The sequence below is a fragment of the Nomascus leucogenys genome, chromosome 24 (genome assembly GCF_006542625.1).
Source record: "Nomascus leucogenys isolate Asia chromosome 24, Asia_NLE_v1, whole genome shotgun sequence".
Classification (NCBI taxonomy): domain Eukaryota; kingdom Metazoa; phylum Chordata; class Mammalia; order Primates; family Hylobatidae; genus Nomascus; species Nomascus leucogenys.
The window spans coordinates 1,355,720-1,374,369 of record NC_044404.1 but is presented as its reverse complement, the minus strand read 5'-3'; the positions used below and the strand labels follow the sequence as shown (position 1 = coordinate 1,374,369).

The 18,650-nt window shown below is 47.7% G+C and overlaps 1 protein-coding gene across 7 annotated transcripts in view; it reads right to left on the bottom strand.

The window, feature by feature from the left end:
* Positions 1-16,888, bottom strand: part of CYFIP1 (cytoplasmic FMR1 interacting protein 1) — a 119,447-nt gene extending 102,559 nt beyond the window's left edge. For all 7 annotated transcript variants that reach the window (XM_030805332.1, XM_030805333.1, XM_030805337.1 and 4 more), the window contains exon 1: positions 16,762-16,888. The gene's annotated coding sequence lies outside the window, so the exon portion shown is untranslated. The remainder of the gene's footprint in view (positions 1-16,761) is intronic.
* Positions 16,889-18,650: the final 1,762 nt, after the last annotated feature.

The window sequence follows — 18,650 nt, the reverse complement described above, 5'->3', positions numbered from 1 at the left end:
ATGGTTAAATCGAGCTATTATGCATATCTATCACTTCACATACTTTTTTTTTTTTTTCCTTTCTGGAGCAAGAACAGCTACTTTCCCAGCCAGGTGATGAGCTTAAAATATGTGAACCCTACCCCACCCCCATGCAGAGTGAGTCCACTCCTCCTCCTCCTCACCACACACACACACACACACACACACACACACACACACACACACACCCCTGGCAGCCCTGCCAGCAGACTCTGCAGCCTCATCACACACACACACACACACACACACCCACACACACCCTGGCAGCCCAGCCAGCAGACTCCACAGCCTGGAAGGCAGGAAGCAGCCCCCAGCCCCAGAAAGAAGGCAGGTCTTGGCCTTTGGCTGACCACGGCCACGATGCCCCAGGCCAGGAGGGCAGGTTCCCCTGCCCGGCAGCTCCCCGGGGAGTTGGGAACCAAGAGCAGCCGGCAACCAAGAGCAGCTGGCAACCAAGAGCAGCTGGCAAAGATGCCACGGGCACCTCAGACACAGGGCTCCGTGTTCCCTCTGGCGAAAAGGGACCCCACCCTGTCCTCAATCACCTTTAACACCAGCACATCTCAGCCGCTTGCACTTCGTGAAGCCTTGGGGTGTCTGAGCTCATTCAACCCCTTCTTTAGAGATGGTGAAATTCAGGGCCAGAGAAAGTGATCTGTCCAAATTCACAGAGCCGAGAAATGGCAGGAGATGGATTCCAACCCCAGCCCCGTCTGCCTGCCCAGATGGATTATTTGCAGCAACCCCCATTCTACTCTGTGCTTCTATGAGCTCAAATTTTCTAGATTCCACATAGAAATCAGGTCATGCAGTATCTGTCTTTCTGGGCCTGGCTTATTTTACTAAGCGTAATGTCTTCCAGGTTTATCCTTGTCACAAATGACAGGATTTCCTTCTTTTTAAAGGCTGAATAGTATTCCACTGTGTGTGTGTGTGTGTGTGTGTGTGTGTGTATACACATATATTAATAAACATATCAACATATAGATAACACAAAAAGTGCTAGATTTTACTTAAAAATACTCTAAACTTAAAATTACTTAAAAACACCCTAAATTACTGGCTGGGTGTGGTGGCTCACGCCTGTACTCCCAACACTTTGAGAGGCCAAGGCAGGCGGATCACCTGAGGTCAGGAGTTCGAGACCAGCCTGGCCAACATGGTGAAACCTCGTCTCTACTAAAAATACAAAAATTAGCCAGGTGTGGTGGCATATGCCTGTAATCCCAGCTACTTGGGAGGCTGAGGCAGGAGATTTGCTTGAACCTGGAAGGCAGAAGTTGCGGTGAGCTGAGATGGTGTCACTGTACCATTTCTATGTTTACGTAAGCTTGGATACACAAATACTCTTAACCACAGTGTTCACTGCAGTAACAAACTGCACAGGCGTGTGGCCTGGGAGCAACAGGCTCTACCATGCAGCCTAGGTGTGCAGCAGGCAGTACCATCTGGGTGTGTGTAAGTGCCCTTTATGATGCCCACACGACGACAAAAGTGCCTAACGATGCATTTCTCAGAACATATCCCTGTTGGTAAGTGATGCATGACTGTGATTCCTTGGAATGAGAGAAGCAAATATTAGAGCACCTGTGTTTTTATCTAACAGGGATAAGGAATTAGGCTTCCCTAGTAGCTGACACACCAGGCCCCAACCCCTTCCCTCTGCCCTGGTGTCCCCAGAGCAGCAGGAGCCCATGGCTCTGAGAGTTCAGGGGTGCCCCATCAACAAGGGCTTGGCCCAGGGGATCAAAGGCGATAATGAAGAGCCCACGTTTTAACGAAACAAACTGTTATGGGCTGAACTGTGTGCCCTCAAAATTCGTGTGTTGAAGCCTTAACCCCCAGGACCTCAGAATGCCTCCGTTCTTTAGAGATAATTAAGTTAAAATGAATCCATCAGGGTGGGCCCTCATCCAATAGGACCGGGTCCTTATAAGACAAGGAGATTAGGTCAGGTGCAGTGGATCACACCTGTAATCCCAACACTTTGGGAGGCCGAGGCAGGTGGATCACCTGAGGTCAGGAGTTCGAGACCAGCCTGACCAACATGGAGAAACCCCATCTCTACTGAAAAAAAAATACAAAATTAGCCAGGCGTGGTGGCGCAGGTCTGTAATCCCAGCTACTCGGGAGGCTGAGGCAGGAGAATCACTTGAACCCAGGAGGCGGAGGTTGCGGTGAGTCCAGATCACGCCACTGCACTCCAGCCTGGGCAACAAAAGCAAAACTCTGTTTCAAAAAAAAAAAAAAAAAAAAGACAAGGAGATTAGGACACAGATGCACACAGAGAGAAGACCACACAAGGACGCAGGGAGAGGATGGCCATCTGCAAGCCAAGGAGACAGGCCACAGGGCCACAGAGTGAACCAACCTGCCCACACTGTGATCTTGGATGTCCAGCCTCCAGAACTGTGAGCAAATACTATGTCTGTGGTGAGGCCACCCAGTCGCTGGTATTGTGTTTTGGCAGCCTTAGCAGATAAATACACAAAGGCTTAGGAGGGGTTTGTTCCTGCCGGGGATGAAGAAGGACCTGAGTTGTGGCCAACAACAGGCTGCAGAAAGGCTATGCCATCCTGAAGATTTCTCAACTAAGAGTCCGCACCCATGACAGCCCACCGAGACCCTCGCTCCAAGTTTGTGGAGAAAGGGAACGCACTTGGCAGCACATGGAAAGACCCCACGATGAGCAGCAGACACAGCAACGCTGCCTCCTACATCTCGACAGCATCTGTGTAAGACTCGCTAGCATCTGGTGCACACGCTTTATGAGACAGCAGCAGCCAGAACAGACAGCTTTACGTTTATGAACACAGAGACAGACAGTGGCGCATGTTCAGAGATGCCGAGGGGATGCTGCGCTTCCCAAAATCACCTCTGCCTTTTTTTTTTTCTGCAGAGGAGCCAATAAAAAAAGCTGATAAAAGATGAAAAGAGAATACTTAATAAGTATGCAAAATTTATTTAAACTTTTCCAAGCAACCTGAGGTACCTGGATACCTGAAGCACTGGCTCTAGCATTCGGTTGGGACATGGGACAAGGAGGCAGTGCTCTCCTATTGCCCCTTCCCAGGAGCTGCCGGCAGCAACAGGCTATGGACTACAATGGGCAGGTCACCCACCACCTGTTTATAAATCTTGGAGAGTATTCCTCAAAAGTGACAACGGCCTGGACAGGGCCCGACTAAGCCCTGCTGGCTGAGGGGCTCAGGACAGGTGACTTCAGAGCACGCTCCCAGATCTCACTAAATGAAATCACAAAGTTCCTGAAGCACAGAGTTCCAATAGCACTTTCCACCAGGCAGTCTTGGCTAAGTCTGCAGGAGTGCGGCCGACATATGAGAAGAGGAAGAACTCGGGGCACCTGAACCTTTCCTGCGCACAGTGTGTGGGAAGACATGTGCCGGCCTGCGTCTTCACACACACTTCCAGGGCCCGGCCTCGCCACAGCCCACAGCTACAACACAGCACATCTGCTCTCCACCTGGGCCTGGGATAGAATCAGGGCAACCAAGAGCTCCAGATGCTTCTCAGGTGCCCATCACAGGTCACAGTCAATTCCACGTGACCAGTGAGGTCAGCCTGAAATGTGTGACTGAAATATAAGAAGGCCGGGCATGGTGGCTCCTGTAATCCCAGCACTTTGGGAGGTTGAGGTGGGAGGATCACTTGAGCCCAGGAGTTCATGACCAGCCTAGGCTACACAGTGAGACCCCATCTCAAAAAGAAGAGAACTCAGCACTCTGGGAGGCTGACACAGGCAGATCACTTGAGGTCAGGAGTTTGAGAACAGCCTGACCAATATGGTGAAACCCCGTCTCTACTAAAAACACAAAAATTAGCCAGGTGTGGTGGCACACGCCTGTAATCCCAGCTACTCAAGAGGCTGAGGCAGGAGAATCGCTTGAACCAGGGAGGTGGAGGTTGCAGTGAGCCAAGATAGCGCCACTGCACTCCAGCTTGGGTGACAGAGCGAGACTCCATCTCAAAAAATAAATAAATAAATAAAAATAAATGCAAATTATTTCAATACAAAATAAAAATCAATCCCTGTGATGGTTGCTTTTATGTGTCAACTTGGCCAGGCCATGGTACCCAGTTTTTGGTCCAACTGCAATCTAAACGTTGTTATGAAAGTACTTTTTAGATGAGATTAACATCTATACCAGTAGACTCTGAATGAAACAAATTACCCTCCATAATTTGGGTGGGCCTCATCCAACCAGTTGAAGGCCTTGAAAGAAAAGAGACTGACCTCTCCTAAGAAAGAGGGAATCTTGCCTCCAGGCTGCCTTCAACATCAACTCTTCCCCGCGTCTTTAGCCTATTGGCCTGCCTTGCAAACGTTGGACTTGCCAGCCTCTACAATTGTGAGTCAGGTCCTTAAAGTAAATCTCTCTAGACGCACATCCACACATATCCTGTTGCTTCTGTTTCTCTGGAGAACCCTGACTAATACATCACCTCTACCACCTCCACACCCTGTCATCACGACAAACAAGAAAACACCACTTGTGCATATGAAAACCTTATCCCTGTGGTCTCCTTGACAGGAACAAGGCTACCTCTTGAGAGTCTGTGAAGTTTTTGTGCATATGCACAAGTCTGCTCAATTTAACACACACAGTTATTCAACGATCTCTGGGGTTAGCTGGCCCCAGTGAGCCATGAGTCCAGGTGGTGTTAAGGCTCACTGGTTTCGTGGAGACTGGTCCTTTTAGGAACAGCTTGAGAAGCTGAGCTTTGGACAGGGATTCAAATGTAATGCAGAACTTCACCACTTCAGCTGTGGGGCTATGTGGTTCTTCAGAGCAAGCACACCTCCTTCTGTGAGTATCTTCAAGGACAAATCAACACTCATCCCCACTGTCCTGGCCAGGAAAACATGACTGCAAGGAGTGATCACACAGGCTCCGAGCATCAAATTTTGGCTATGGAATCAGGTTTCAGGATGAAACCCACTGCTTTCAGAGTGTTTTGGGGTTTTTCCCCCTCCCCTGTGATGTAAAATCCCTGAATGTGAAGGGGAAAGCAAAGAACAGGGCATGACAAGGTCACAGCGGCTATCACTGTACGTCTGTCTTATTCCCATCTAAAAAACTTGGGAGCCACAGTTCAACAGACATCACCTCTGCCCCCATGGAGGGCCGAGCCACAGCCCACGGCATGGGCTGTGCGTGAAGGAATTGCAGTCGTAATAAAATTGGAGGGGGAGCGACCAGGAAAACAAATGCCCAGTGAGCTTGTGCTGAATAGCACAGATGCACATCAGGCTGAAACCAACACAATGGTGAAAAACACATCCCTAATTTCTTGAGACCATGTTCTAAGAGGCTTTTAACACAAAAAAATTCATACAAATGCAAATCTTGTCCCTGGAATGCTCTGAAATCCTTCTATTAGATAACCCTCCTATTAGAAATCAGGCCGGAGCTGCTGTGGCCATCAGCTCTCTGGATATAAGACATAAAGAGAATAAACCAAATGACAGATGTAAATCCCATTACACACATATTTGCATTAAATGTAAATGAACAAGATACTCAAATCAAAGGGCAGAGATTTACAGAGTAAACAGAAAACATGAACCAACCATATGCTATCCACTAGAAACACATTTTAAATATAAAAATACAAGTACGGTGAAACTATAAGAATGCAAAAGGACATACCATGCAAAGAGTAACCAAAAGAGAGGGAAGTGGCAATACTAACATTAGATTAGTATTAGACAAAACGGACCTGCGGACAAAAATTACTACAAACATTATGATAAAAAGGTCAGTCCCTCTGTGCCTCATAACACATGAAACTCTGGATGACATGATCTTATATGTAGTAAATCCCAAAGATTCCATAATAATTATTAGTTAGAGCTAATAAATGAATTCAGGGAAGTTGCAGGATACAAAAGCAACATGTAAAAATCAGTTGCATTTCTATATTTTAGCAATGAACAATCCCAAAAGGAAATTAATTCCATGTACAACAGCATCCAAAAGATGAAGAATAAATGTAGTGTAAATGAATTTTACTTATTCAACATATTAATCTCAAAATGGCTAAATACAAGTTTCAATTTAAAAAAATATAACCAAGGAGGTGAAAGACTTATACACTAAAAAATATAAAACACTGCTGAAAGAAATTAAATACAAACAAATGGAAAGACATCTTTGTTAATGGATTGGAAGACATAAGATTGTTAAGATGACAATACAATCCAAAGCCTTCTAAAGACTCAATGCAATCCCTTTGAAAATTCCAACAGCACTTTGTTTTTGCAAAAATAACCCATTTTAAAATTCATAGGAATCTCCGAGGACCCAGAATAGTCAAAGCAATCTTTAAAAAGATGAACAAAGTTGGAGACTTCACTCCTTTTTATTTCAAAACTTACCATAAAGCTACAGTAATTGAAACAGTGTGGCACTGGCATAAAGAAAGGCATACTGGCCAATTAAACAGAATAAAGAACCCAGACACAAACCTTCACATATGTGGTCAAATGATTTTCAACAATGATGTCAAGATCATTCAATGGAAAAAGAATAGTCTTTTCAACAAATTGTGTTAGGAAAACTGAATATCCACACATACATGAATTATGTTGGACCATTACCTTATATAATATACAGAAAAGTTAATTTGGCCAGGCGTGGTGGCTCACTCCTGTAATCCCAGCACTTTGGGAGGCCGAGTGGGGCAGATCACGAGGTCAAGATCCTGGCTAACACGGTGAAATCACGTCTCTATTAAAAATACAAAAAATTAGCTGGGTGTGGTGGCGGGGGCCCGTAATCCCAGCTCCTAGAGAGGCTGAGGCAGGAGAATCGCTTGAACCCAGGAGGCGGAGCTTGCAGTGAGCCAAGATTGTACCACCGCACTCCAGCCTGGGCAACAGAGCAAGACTCTGTCTCAAAAAAAAAGCCAAACAGACAAAAAAAAGAAAAGTTAATTCAAAACAGATCAACAACCTAAACATCAGATCTAAAACTATAAAACTCTTAGAAGAAAACAGGAGAAATGCTTCGTGACATCAGATTTGGCAATGATTTCTTGGATATGACACCAAAAACACTGGCAACAACAGAATTAACAGACCAGGTGCTGTTGCTCACATCTGTAATCCTAACACTGTGAGGATGAGGTGGGAGGATCACTTGAGCTCGAGAGTTCAAGACTAGCCTGGGCAACACAGCTAGACCTCGTCTCTACTAAAAAATAAAATAAGGCTGTGCATGATGGCTCACGCCTGTAATCCCAGTACTTTGGGAGGCCAAGGCAGGCAGATCGCTTGAGGTCAGGGGTTCCAGACCAGCCTGACCACCATGCAGAAACCCTATCTCTGCTAAAAATATAAAATTAGCTGGGCGTGGTGGTGGGCGCCTGTAATCCCAGCTACTCGGGAGGCTGAGGCAGGAGAACTGCTTGAACACGGGAGGCAGAGGTTGTGGTGAGCCAAGATCGCACCATTGCACTCTAGCCTGAGCAACAAGAGCAAAACTCTGTCTCAAAAAAAAAAAAAAGAAAAAAGAAAAAGAAAACAAATAAAATAAAAAGTAGCTGCACATGGTGGCTCACAGCTGTAGTCCCAGACACTCAGGAGGCTGAAGTGGGAGGATCGCTTGAGCCCAGGATATCAAAGCAGCAGTGAGCCATGACTGCACCACTGAACTCCAGCCTGGGTAACTCATCTCAAAAAATAAACAAACAGGCCGGGTGCGGTGGCTCACGCTTGTAATCCCAGCACTTTGGGAGGCCGAGGCGGGCGGATCACGAGGTCAGGAGATCGAGACCACGGTGAAACCCCGTCTCTACTAAAAATACAAAAAATTAGCCGGGCGTGGTGGCGGGCGCCTGTAGTCCCAGCTACTCGGAGAGGCTGAGGCAGGAGAATGGCGTGAACCCAGGAGGCGGAGCTAGCAGTGAGCCGAGATCGCGCCACTGCACTCCAGCCTGGGGCACAGAGCGAGACTCCGTCTCAAAAAAAATAAATAAATAAATAAATAAATAAACAATAGATAGTACCCAAAGCAATCTACAGATTCAATGCAATCTACAGATTCAATGCAATACACAGATTCAAAGCAATCTACAGATTCAATGCAATCCACAGATTCAATGCAATCTCTATCAAAATACCTACCATATTCTTCATACAAACAGAAAAAGAAATCCTAAAATCTGTGTGGAACCACAAAAGACTTGGAATAGCAAAAGCTATCCTGAGCAAAAGAACAAGGCTGGAGGCATCACACTACCTGACTTCAGAATATACTACAGAGGCTGGGCATGGTGGCTCCCGCCTGTAATCCCAGCACTTTGGGAGGCTGAGGTGGGCGGATCTGAGGTCAGGAGTTCGAGACCAGCCTGGCCAACATGGTGAAACACCATCTCTGCTAAAAACATAAAAATTAGCTGGGTGTGGTGGCGCATGCCTGTAATCCCCAGCTACTCAGGAGGCTGAGGCAGGAGAATCGCTTGAACCCGGGAGGCAGAGGTTGCAGTGATCCAAGATTGTGCCATTGCACTCCAGCCTGGGTGACAGAGTGAGACTCCATCTCAAAAAAAAAAAATAAAACAAAACAAAAAAAAACTACAGAGCTATAGTAACCCAAACAGCACACTATTGGCATAAACACAGATACATAAACCAATGGAACAGAATAGAGCCTGGAAATAAATGCATGCATTTACAGCCAACTGATTTTTAACAGAGGTGCCAAGAACACACAATGAGAAAAGGATAGGTTCTTCAATAAATGGTGTTGAGAAAACTAAATACACACATACAGAATAATAATATCAGACCTGGCTTCTCAACATAGACAAAAATCAACCCGAAATGAATTAAAGACTTAAATGTGGCCAGGTGCAGTGGCTCAGCCTATAATCCCTGAGAAGCCCAGGCAGGGGGATCACCTGAGCTCAGGAGTTTGAGACCAGTCTGGGCAACATGGTGAAACCTCATTTCTATAAAAAAAAAACAAAAACACAAAAATTAGGCTGTGGCTCACGCCTGTAATCCCAACACTTTGGGAGGCTGAGGCAGGAGGATCACTTGGGGTAAGGAGTTTGAGACTAGCCTGGCCAACATGGTGAAACCCTGGCTCTACTAAAAATACAAAAATTAGCCGGGCGTGGTGGTGCACGCCTGTAATCCCAGCTACTCAGGAGGCTGAGACAGGAGAACCAGGTTTGAACCTGGGAGGCGGAGGTTGCAGTGAGCCGAGATCGCGCCACGGCTCTCCAACCTGGGCAACAGAGTGAGACTCCGCCTTAAAAAAACAAAACAACAAACAACCCAAAATTTAGCCAGGCATGATGGTGCACACCTGTAGTGCCAGGTACCGGAGAGGCTGAGGTGGGAGAACCGCTTAAGCCCAAAAGGTCAAGGCTGCAGTAAGCCATGATTGCCCCACTGCATTCCAGCCTGGGTGACAGAACGAGACCTTGACCAAAAAAAAAAAAAAAAAAAAAAAAAAGGGAGAAGAAACTCCCTAACCATTAGCAGTTATTCTCACTTTTTCTATCTGTTCTTCACTGATCCTCTCTCCCCTGCTTTCTGGCCCCAGGCAATCACCTGTCTACTTCCTGTCTCTGTGTATTTGCCTATTCTGGACTTTCCCCCTTGTACCTAACTGTAAATGTGTATCCTTTGACCAACATCTTCCTCTCTCCCCTTCCGCCAGCCACCCCAGCCTCTGGTAACCACCATTCTGCTCTGTCCTTCTGTGGCATCAGCGTTTCCAGATTCCACATATGAGTGAGATTGTGCAGTACTTGTCTTTCTGTGCCTGGCTTATTTTGAGGCAATAAAGCCTCAAAAGCAAAGGCCACAAAAGAAAAAATAGACAAATGGGATTACATCAAACTAAAAAGGTTCTGCACAGCAAAGGAATCAATCAACAAAGTGACAATCTACAGAATGCAAGAAATATCTGCAAACCATATAACTAATAAGGGATTAATAACGAAAATATACAAAGAATTCAAACAACTCAAAAGATTTGAATGGATATTTCTCAAAAGAAGGTGTACAAGTGGCCAACAGGTATATGAAAAAATGCTCAACATCGCTAATCATCAGGGAATCCAAATCAAAACCACAATGAGCTATCACCTCACACCTGTCAGACTGGCTTTTGTCAAAAAGGCAAAAGATAACAAGTGCTGTCCAGGGTGTGGAGTAAAGGAAACCCTTGCACACTCTTGGTGGGGATGTAAATCAGTATAGCCATTATAGAAAACAGTGCCGGGGGTTCCTCAAAATATTAAAAATAGAACTACCACTTAACCCAGCAACACCACTATTGGGTATATATCTAAAAGAAATGAAATCCGTATGTCCAAGAGATCTCTGTACCCCATGTTTATTGCAGCACCTTTCACAACAGCCAAGACATGGAATCAACCTAACTGTCCATCAACAGATGAGCAAGGCCGGGCCTGGTGGCTCACATCTGTAATCCTAGCACTTTCAGGAGGAAAGGAGGATTGCTCGAGCCCAGGAGTTCAAGACCAGCCTGGGCAACATAGTGATACCCCATCTCCAGTAAAAAAATAATTAAAATTAAAAAAACAGAAACAGGCCGGACACGACGGCTCATGCCTGTAATCCCAGTACTGGGAGGCCGAGGCAGATGAATCACTTGAGGCCAGGAGTTCGAGACTAGCCTGGCCGACACGGTGAAACCCCTTCTCTACTAAAAATGCAAAAAAATTAGTCAGGCTTGGTGGCACCTCCTGTAATCCCAGGTACTTGGGAAGCTGAGGCATAAGAATCACTTGAACCCAGGAGGTGGAGGTTGCAGTAAGCTGAGATCACACCACTGCACTCCAGCCTGGGTGACAGAGTGAGATCCTGTCTCAAAACAAACAAACAAACAAAAACTGGATTATGGTGATGGTTGCACAGCTCCAGAAATCTTCTAAAAATTATTGTATAGTTGTCCCTGAAACAACAACATGTGTTTGAACCATGTGGGTCCACTTATTTGCAGACTTTTTCCAGTAAAAGTTACATGGTGTATGCCTGCCTCTCTAGCCCCTCCTTCCACCTCCTCCACTTCTGCCTCTGCTACCCCCAAGACAGCAAAACCAACCCATCCACTTCCTCCTCCTTGGCCTGCTCACTGTGAGCTCTTTGAGGATGGAGACCTTTCTGATGATCCACTTCCACGTGATGAGTAGTCAGTTTATGTTCTCTTCCTCGTGATTTTCTTAACATTTTCTTTTCTCTAGCTTACTTTATTATGAGAACACAGTATGTAATACATATAACTTACAAAATCTGTTAATCAACTGTTTATGTTATCAGTAAGGTTTCTGGTCAATAGCAGGCTATTTGTAGTTTTAACTTTTGAGAAGTCGAAAGTTATACTTGTCCAGCCTGGCCAACATGGTGAAATCCCGTCTCTACTAAAAATATAAAATTAGCCAGGCATGGTGGCGGGTGCCTGTAATCCCAGCTACTCCGGAGGCCGAGACAGGAGAATCGCTTGAACCCGGGAGGCAGAGCTTGCAGTGAGCCGAGACAGAGCGAGACTCTGTCTCAAAAAAAAAAAAAAAAAAAAAAAAAAAAAAAAAAAAAAAAAAAAAAAAGTTACAGGCCGGGCTCGGTGGCTAACACCTGTAATCCCAGCACTCTGGGAGGCAGAGGCAGCGGATCACCTGAGGTCAGGAGGCTGAGATCAGCCTGACCAACACAGTGAAACCCCCTCTCTATTAAAAATACAAAATTAGCCGGGAGTGGTGGCGCATGCCTGTAATCCCAGCTACTTGGGAGGCTGAGGCAGGAGAATGGCTTAAACCCAGGAGGTAGAGGTTGCAGTGGGCCAAGATCGTGCCATTGCACTCTGGCCTGGGCAATAAGAGCGAAACTCCGTCCAAAAAAAGTTACACTCGGATTTTCAACTGCACAGGGGGTTGGCATCCCTAACCCCCTCGTTCACAGGCCAGCCAACCGTATACTTAAAAGTAGGTGAATTTTACAAAGTAGGTATATTATACCTCAATAAACAAAATTTTTGTTTAAAATTTGTTTTTAAAGCATGCTAATATTTTTAAATTGGAATTAGGTTAAATGTATAGATCAATATGAAGAGAACTGATGTCTTTACTACGTTGAGTGTTCCAACCACTGACCATGGTATGTCCCCCCATTTACTTAAATGATCTTTGATTTCTCTCATCTTCAGCATACAGATTCTGTAAGTCTTATTCAATGTATACCTAAGTATTTGATTCCTTTGAAGCAAACGAAATGGTGTGTTTTTAAATTTAACTTTCTTCTTTTTTTTTTTTTTTGAGACGGAGTCTCGCTCTGTTGCCCAGGCTGGAGTGCAGTGGCGCGATCTCGGCTCACCACAACCTCCGCCTCCCCGGTTCAGCCATTCTCCTGCTTTAGCCTCCTGAATAGCTGGGACTACAGGCGCACGCCACCATGCCCAACTAATTTTTGTATTTTTAGTAGAGACAGGGTTTCACTATGTTGGCCAGGCTGGTCTCGAACTCCTGACCTTGTGATCCGCCCACCTCAGCCTCCCAAAGTGCTGGGATTACAGGCGTGAGCCACCACGCCTGGCCAAATTTAACTTTCTAATTGTACATTGCTAGTACAGTAGTCCCCACTTACCTGTAGTTTCATTATCTGCAATTTCTGTTCCCCCAGTTACAGCTGCCTGCAGTCAACTGCCCTCCAAAAATAGGTGAGTGCATACGAAAAGATATTTTGAAAGAGAGAACACATTTATATAACTTTTATTCACTATATAATTATTCTATATTATGAACAGTTATTGTTGGTAATCTCTTACTGTGCCTAATTTGTAAATTAAGCTTTATCATAGGCATAGATGTATAGGGAAAAAAACCACAGAACACAAAGGGTTCTGTCTTATCTGAGGTTTCAGGCATCCATTGGAACGTATCGTCCACGGATAACAAGGACTGTTGTAAACAGAAATAAGGTCAGCCTGTATAGTGTTGACTTTGCATGTATCTCCCCATGGATAAGTGGCACTGCTGTATGTGGAAATAAGGTCGCCAGGCCAGGCACGGTGGCTCACGCCTATAATCCTAGCACTTTGGGAGGCAGAGGTGGGCGGTCATCACTGAGGGTGGGAGTTCCAGACCAGCCTGACCAACATGGAGAAACTCCGTCTCTACTAAAAATACAAAACTAGCCAGACATGGTGGCACATGCCTGTATTCCCAGCTACTCGGGAGGCTGAGGCAGGAGAATCGCTTGAACCCAGGAAGCAGAGGTTGCGGGTGAGCCAAGATCGCACCATTGCACTCTAGCCTGGGCAACAAGAACGAAACTCTGTCTCAAAAAAAAAAAAAAAAAAAAGAAAGAAAAATAAGGTCGCCTTCTGTGTGTTGACTTTGTATCTTGTGACCCTGCTAACCTCATTAATTAGTTCTAGTAGCTTTTTTATAGATTCCCTGGATTTTCTATATAGATAATCATGTTGTCAGCAAATAGGGACAATTTTCCCTTTCCAATTTGTATGCCTTTTATTTCTTTGTCTGATATTATTGCGCTGGCTAAAATAAGGTTTTTAAATTATGTCAATGTAATTAATCCATGCATTATCTATGGCCTCTAAGGGCTGGCTAAATTTTAATAGGAAAGGCTGGGCGCAGTGGCTGACGCTTGTAATCCCAGCACTTTGAGAGGCCGAGGCGGGCGGATCACGAGGTCAGGAGATCGAGACCACGGTGAAACCCCGTCTCTACTAAAAAAATACAAAAAAATTAGCCGGGCGTGGTGGCGGGCGCCTGTAGTCCCAGCTACTCGGAGAGGCTGAGGCAGGAGAATGGCGTGAACCCGGGAGGCGGAGCTTGCAGTGAGCCAAGATTGCGCCACTGCACTCCAGCCTGGGTGACAGAGTGAGACTCCGTCTCAAAAAAAAAAAAAAAAAAAAAAAAAAATTTTTAATAGGAAAAACAATGAGAATAGCTTGGACATGTTAGTTAAAACTTCACACTATAAAATATGCGGCCGGGTGCGGTGGCTCACACCTGTAATCCCAGCACGTTGGGAGGCCGAGGTGGGTGGATCACCTGAGGTCAGGAGTTTGAGACCAGCCTGGCCAACATGGCAAAACCCTGTCTCTACTAAAAATACAAAAATTAGCTGGGTGTGGTGGCAGGCGCCTGTAATCCCAGCTACTCGGGAGGCTGGGGCAGGAGAATTGCTTGAACCCGGGAGGTGGAAGTTGCAGTGAGCCGAGATCACACCATTGCACTCCAGCCTGGGCAACAAGAGCAAAACCCTGTCTCACAAAAAATAAAATAAAATAAAATAAAATAAAATAAAATAAAGGAGGCAGGAAGGAGATGTTAGCTGTTATTTAAACCCAAAGTCACCTTTAGCATTATAAACTTGAGTATGTGCACAAAGATACAGATACAAGCATTGACTGTAGTGGTGAAAAACAGTAAATAACTATAATGTCAATCAACAGGAGGCTGATAAAATTATGAAACATCCACACTACAGAATACTATAGTCATTTGGCCGGGCACAGTGGCTCATGCCTGTAATACCAGCACTTTGGGAGGCTGAGGCAGGCAGATCACTTGAGGCCAGGAGTTCAAGACCAGCCTGGGCAACATGGCAAAACCCCGTCTCTACTAAAAAGACAAAAATTAGCCGGGTGTGGTGGTGCATGCCTGTAATCCCAGATACTCAGGAGGCTGAGGTGGGAGAACCACCTGAACCCAGGAGGCAGAGGTTGTGGTGAGCTGAGTTTGCGGCACTGCACTCCAGTCTGGGCCACAGAGCAAGACTCCGTCTCAAAAAAAAAAAAAAAAAAAAAAAGAATACTATACGGTTATTTAAAAGATTGAGGGAAATCTGAGTGTATATACTATATATATCAACATGTAAAGATTGCTAAGATATTTAAGTAACCAAACATCATTAAGTGAAAAATGTATGATGATAATATATGCAATATGATCTCACTATGTTATTTAAAAAATTGCTTATGCACAGAAAAGACTATTATACTACTTAGAAGTACCGAGGGAATTTCACTTTTAGCATACACGGTTCCATACTGTTTAATGTTTTTAATGAACTATAGTTTTGTAATTTTTCTCATCACTTTATCATTTTAGTCTCTCTCTCAGGCTGTATCCGAGAGCCACACTTTTCAGACCCTTGTATCTTTACTCTTCAGGGACAAACCAGAGCATAGCTGAATCGCCAACGCCTTATGCTAAGCGAAACAAGCCAGACTCCAAGCCCACATGTGACATTCTGGAACGGGCAAAGCAGGAGGACTGAGGAACAGACAGGCGGCTGCAAGAGCGGGAAGGAGAGAGGCTGCCTTCCTGAGTATCCTGACTGCGGTGGAAGTCACTACAGTCCACGCACCTGTTAAAGCTCACTGAACTGAACACCAAAAAGTGAATCTTACCGTATGTAAAGTTTAAAATAAATTTAGACACACACACAAACTTAGGGGGTACATTTTCTTTGAGCGCAGCACAGACACCTGTCTTAACGCAGGAAACGTCCTCCGCCACGACTCCAGGGCGCCTCGGTCGCAGTGAGGGCACCGGCACTATCTCCCTACTGGCCCTACGAGTGCACACCTGCTACGGCCCGCGCCCACTCACAACGTGACTCTTCTTCCAGGCTCCGTGCCTGCAGATCTAGACATCACTTGGAAAGCCGCTGGCCACCCGCAGGGAAAGGGCAGCATGCGTGGTGCCCCCGCGGATCCCGGCCTGGCCGGGACTCTGTCGTAGCCACCAAGCTGTCAAGCATAGCAATGTGCGCACTGCACCGGGCATCACCGCGGCTCCGACCACGCCTCATTCTGGAGTCCGACGGACGACTCCAAGAAACACCACCGCTCCCGGCGCGGCCACGGTGCCCTCCGCCGCCAGAAAACAAACGCTCCCGAGCCTCAGTCCCCAGCGGCGACCACGCGGCGCTGGGCTCAATCAGCAGCCGCTCCCTGACTGGACTTAACAGCGGAGCTGACACCGTCCAGACGCCCCTCTCAGCTTAAAATACGCTCCATCAACCCCGTTTCCCAATTATTCTTGGACCCTTCTTGTCACACCCACAATGTGCTGCAAATTAAGCTCACGCATTTCAGCCTTAAAATACACAATTCAGATGCTTGTGCGAAACAGTGCTGCCCCCGTAACAATCGCGCCTCCTTAACAAAGCCCAAAACTCCTCTCTCCAAGAATGCGCGGAATGGCTCCGCGGACCAGGCTCCCTCCGGTCCTCAAAGGGGCACGAAACAAAAACGGGTTCGGATCTTGCTGCGCGACCTTAGTGCAACCTTAACAATCTGCCTGCTCCTTACTTTCCAACAAAAACGTGAAACACTAAGGTATTCCTTCCCCACTGGAGCTGTGCCACGTGCCGGGGCGCGGAATCCGGGATCCCGGGGCGCGAGGCGGGGAACGCGGGGGCGGGGAGCTCGGGGCCGAGGCCGAAAGGCCGGGGGCGCAGGGCCCGGGAAGCCAGTGCAGGGAGTGCGGGGACCTGGAGCCCGGGAGGCGCGGGAGACCGGGGCCGGGACCTGGGGGACGCGGGGACCAGGACGATCCGGGAGGCCGCGCCGCCGGGGAGGCCGCGCCGCCGGGGTGGCGGGGGGGCTCCGTCCCGGCCCCGCCGCCGCCCTGGCCGGCCCAGGTTCCGAGGGGGACCCGGACCCCGCGGAGGCCGCAGGGCAGGCGCGGGCGAGCGGGGTTCCTCACCTGGGTCCGCGGCGGCTTGGGGGTCCTGGGCGGGCCCTGGGAGTTTCCTTGGCTGAGTGAGTCACTCGGGCTGGCCGGGAATGCGCCAGGAAACACTCGGCCTCCTCCCCTTCCTCCCGGGGCGGGGGCTCTCCCGGCTCGGCCTCTTCCTCCCGGCGCTCCTCCCTCCCGGCCGCGGCCCCGGCAGCTCCCTCCTCCCAGCAGGGCGCCCCTGGCTGGCCAGCCCCTTTCCCCACGCCGGCCGCCGAAGGTGTCCTCCCAGGCGGAGAGCCCCTGGCCACCTGCCGGCCTGCGTCACCTCAGCCTGCGCGGGACGGCGGGGTCGGGGCGGAGCGGGCGTGGGGTCCTCCCGCGGGTCCGTCCGGCTCGGAGCGCGAAGGAACGGGGTCTGCACCCTGTCCCGGGGCTCCACCGGGTCAGGGCGGGGGTGGCCTGAGCTGCGGAAGGAGCTCAGGGGGACACCCAGGGCGCCCATGTGGCGCCGCCCCACCTGGCTGGAGGCGCTCACCTGCGCTCGTCGGGAGGGTTCCAGGCGCGGGTCCCAGCGGCAGGTTGGCGCGCAGAGCCCGCTGGGGACCGCCCCCGGCCGGACCCTGCGGCCCCATCACCTGCGGGAGCCAGGGGCAAATCCCTGCGCAGACCTGCGGGAACGGCGGACGGAGGAAAACCTGATTTGAGCTCGTGCCAGAAAACAATCTTGAAAGGCCGGTGAAGAAACATACCTCACACGGAAACGCTGAGTGGAGTCAGCTGGTCACAGGCGTGTTTAGGAAAACTGCCCTAAACGCCCCGCTCAGCCCCAGCACCTGCGACCCCTGGTTCTTATGGAGAACAGTAAGGATGGGCATCAGATATTCCAGTCTGGTCTCTAGATTATGAAGGTTTGGTTACTCCCGCCTGTGCTCTGCGGTAAGGCAAAAAGCAGCAAATGGATCCTGACCAGCGGATTGAGACAATCTACCAGTTGACTCAATATTCGGAGATCATTTTCTCACATTCCTGCAAAACAGGGGCTTTGGATAACATTCTGGTTCCCAGTGCACACATTTTCAAATCAGCAGATTACTCCTTTTCTGTGCCTAGGGTGGAGTTTCAAAATTAGATTCCAAAGGTTTTTACATTGTTGATGACATGATAGAACCCAAATTCAAGTTATACTGTGATAATTTAAATTATTGTAATCCCGGCCGGGCGCAGTGGCTCACGCCTGTAATCGCAGCACTTCGGGAGGCTGAGGCGGACGGATCACCTCAGGTCAGGAGTTCGAGAACACCCTGGCCAACATGGTGAAGACCCCGTCTATACTAAAAATACAAAAATTAGCCAGGCATGGTGGTGTGCGCCTGTAATCCCAGCTACTCGGGAGGCTGAGGCAGGAGAATCGCTTGAACCCAGGAAGTGGAGGTTGCAGTGAGCCAAGATCATGGCACTGCACTCCGGCCTGGGCGACAGAGCAAGACTCCGTCTTAAAATAGTAAAATACTGTAATCCCTAGAGCAATTAATAAAAAATAATGCAGCTAAAAATCCAAGAAAAGAGATGAAATAGAATACAAAAATATACTTGATCCAAAAGAAAGCAGGAAGGAAGGAGCAAAAAGCACATAAGACAGAGACAAAGAGCAAGCAGTTAGACTTCAACCGCATTAGTAATCACATTGAATGCAAATGGACTAAACATGTAATCCGTTTACTAACTGTAAATGGATTAAAACACAGAAATTGTCACATTGGATTAAAAACGAGACCCAAATATATTCTGTTTTAAGAAGACATAATTTTGGCCGGGCACAGCAACTCATGCCTGTAATCCCAGCACTTTCGGAGGCCAAGGCGGGTGGATCAACTGAGGTCAGGAGTTCGAGACCAGCCTGACCAACATGGCAAAAC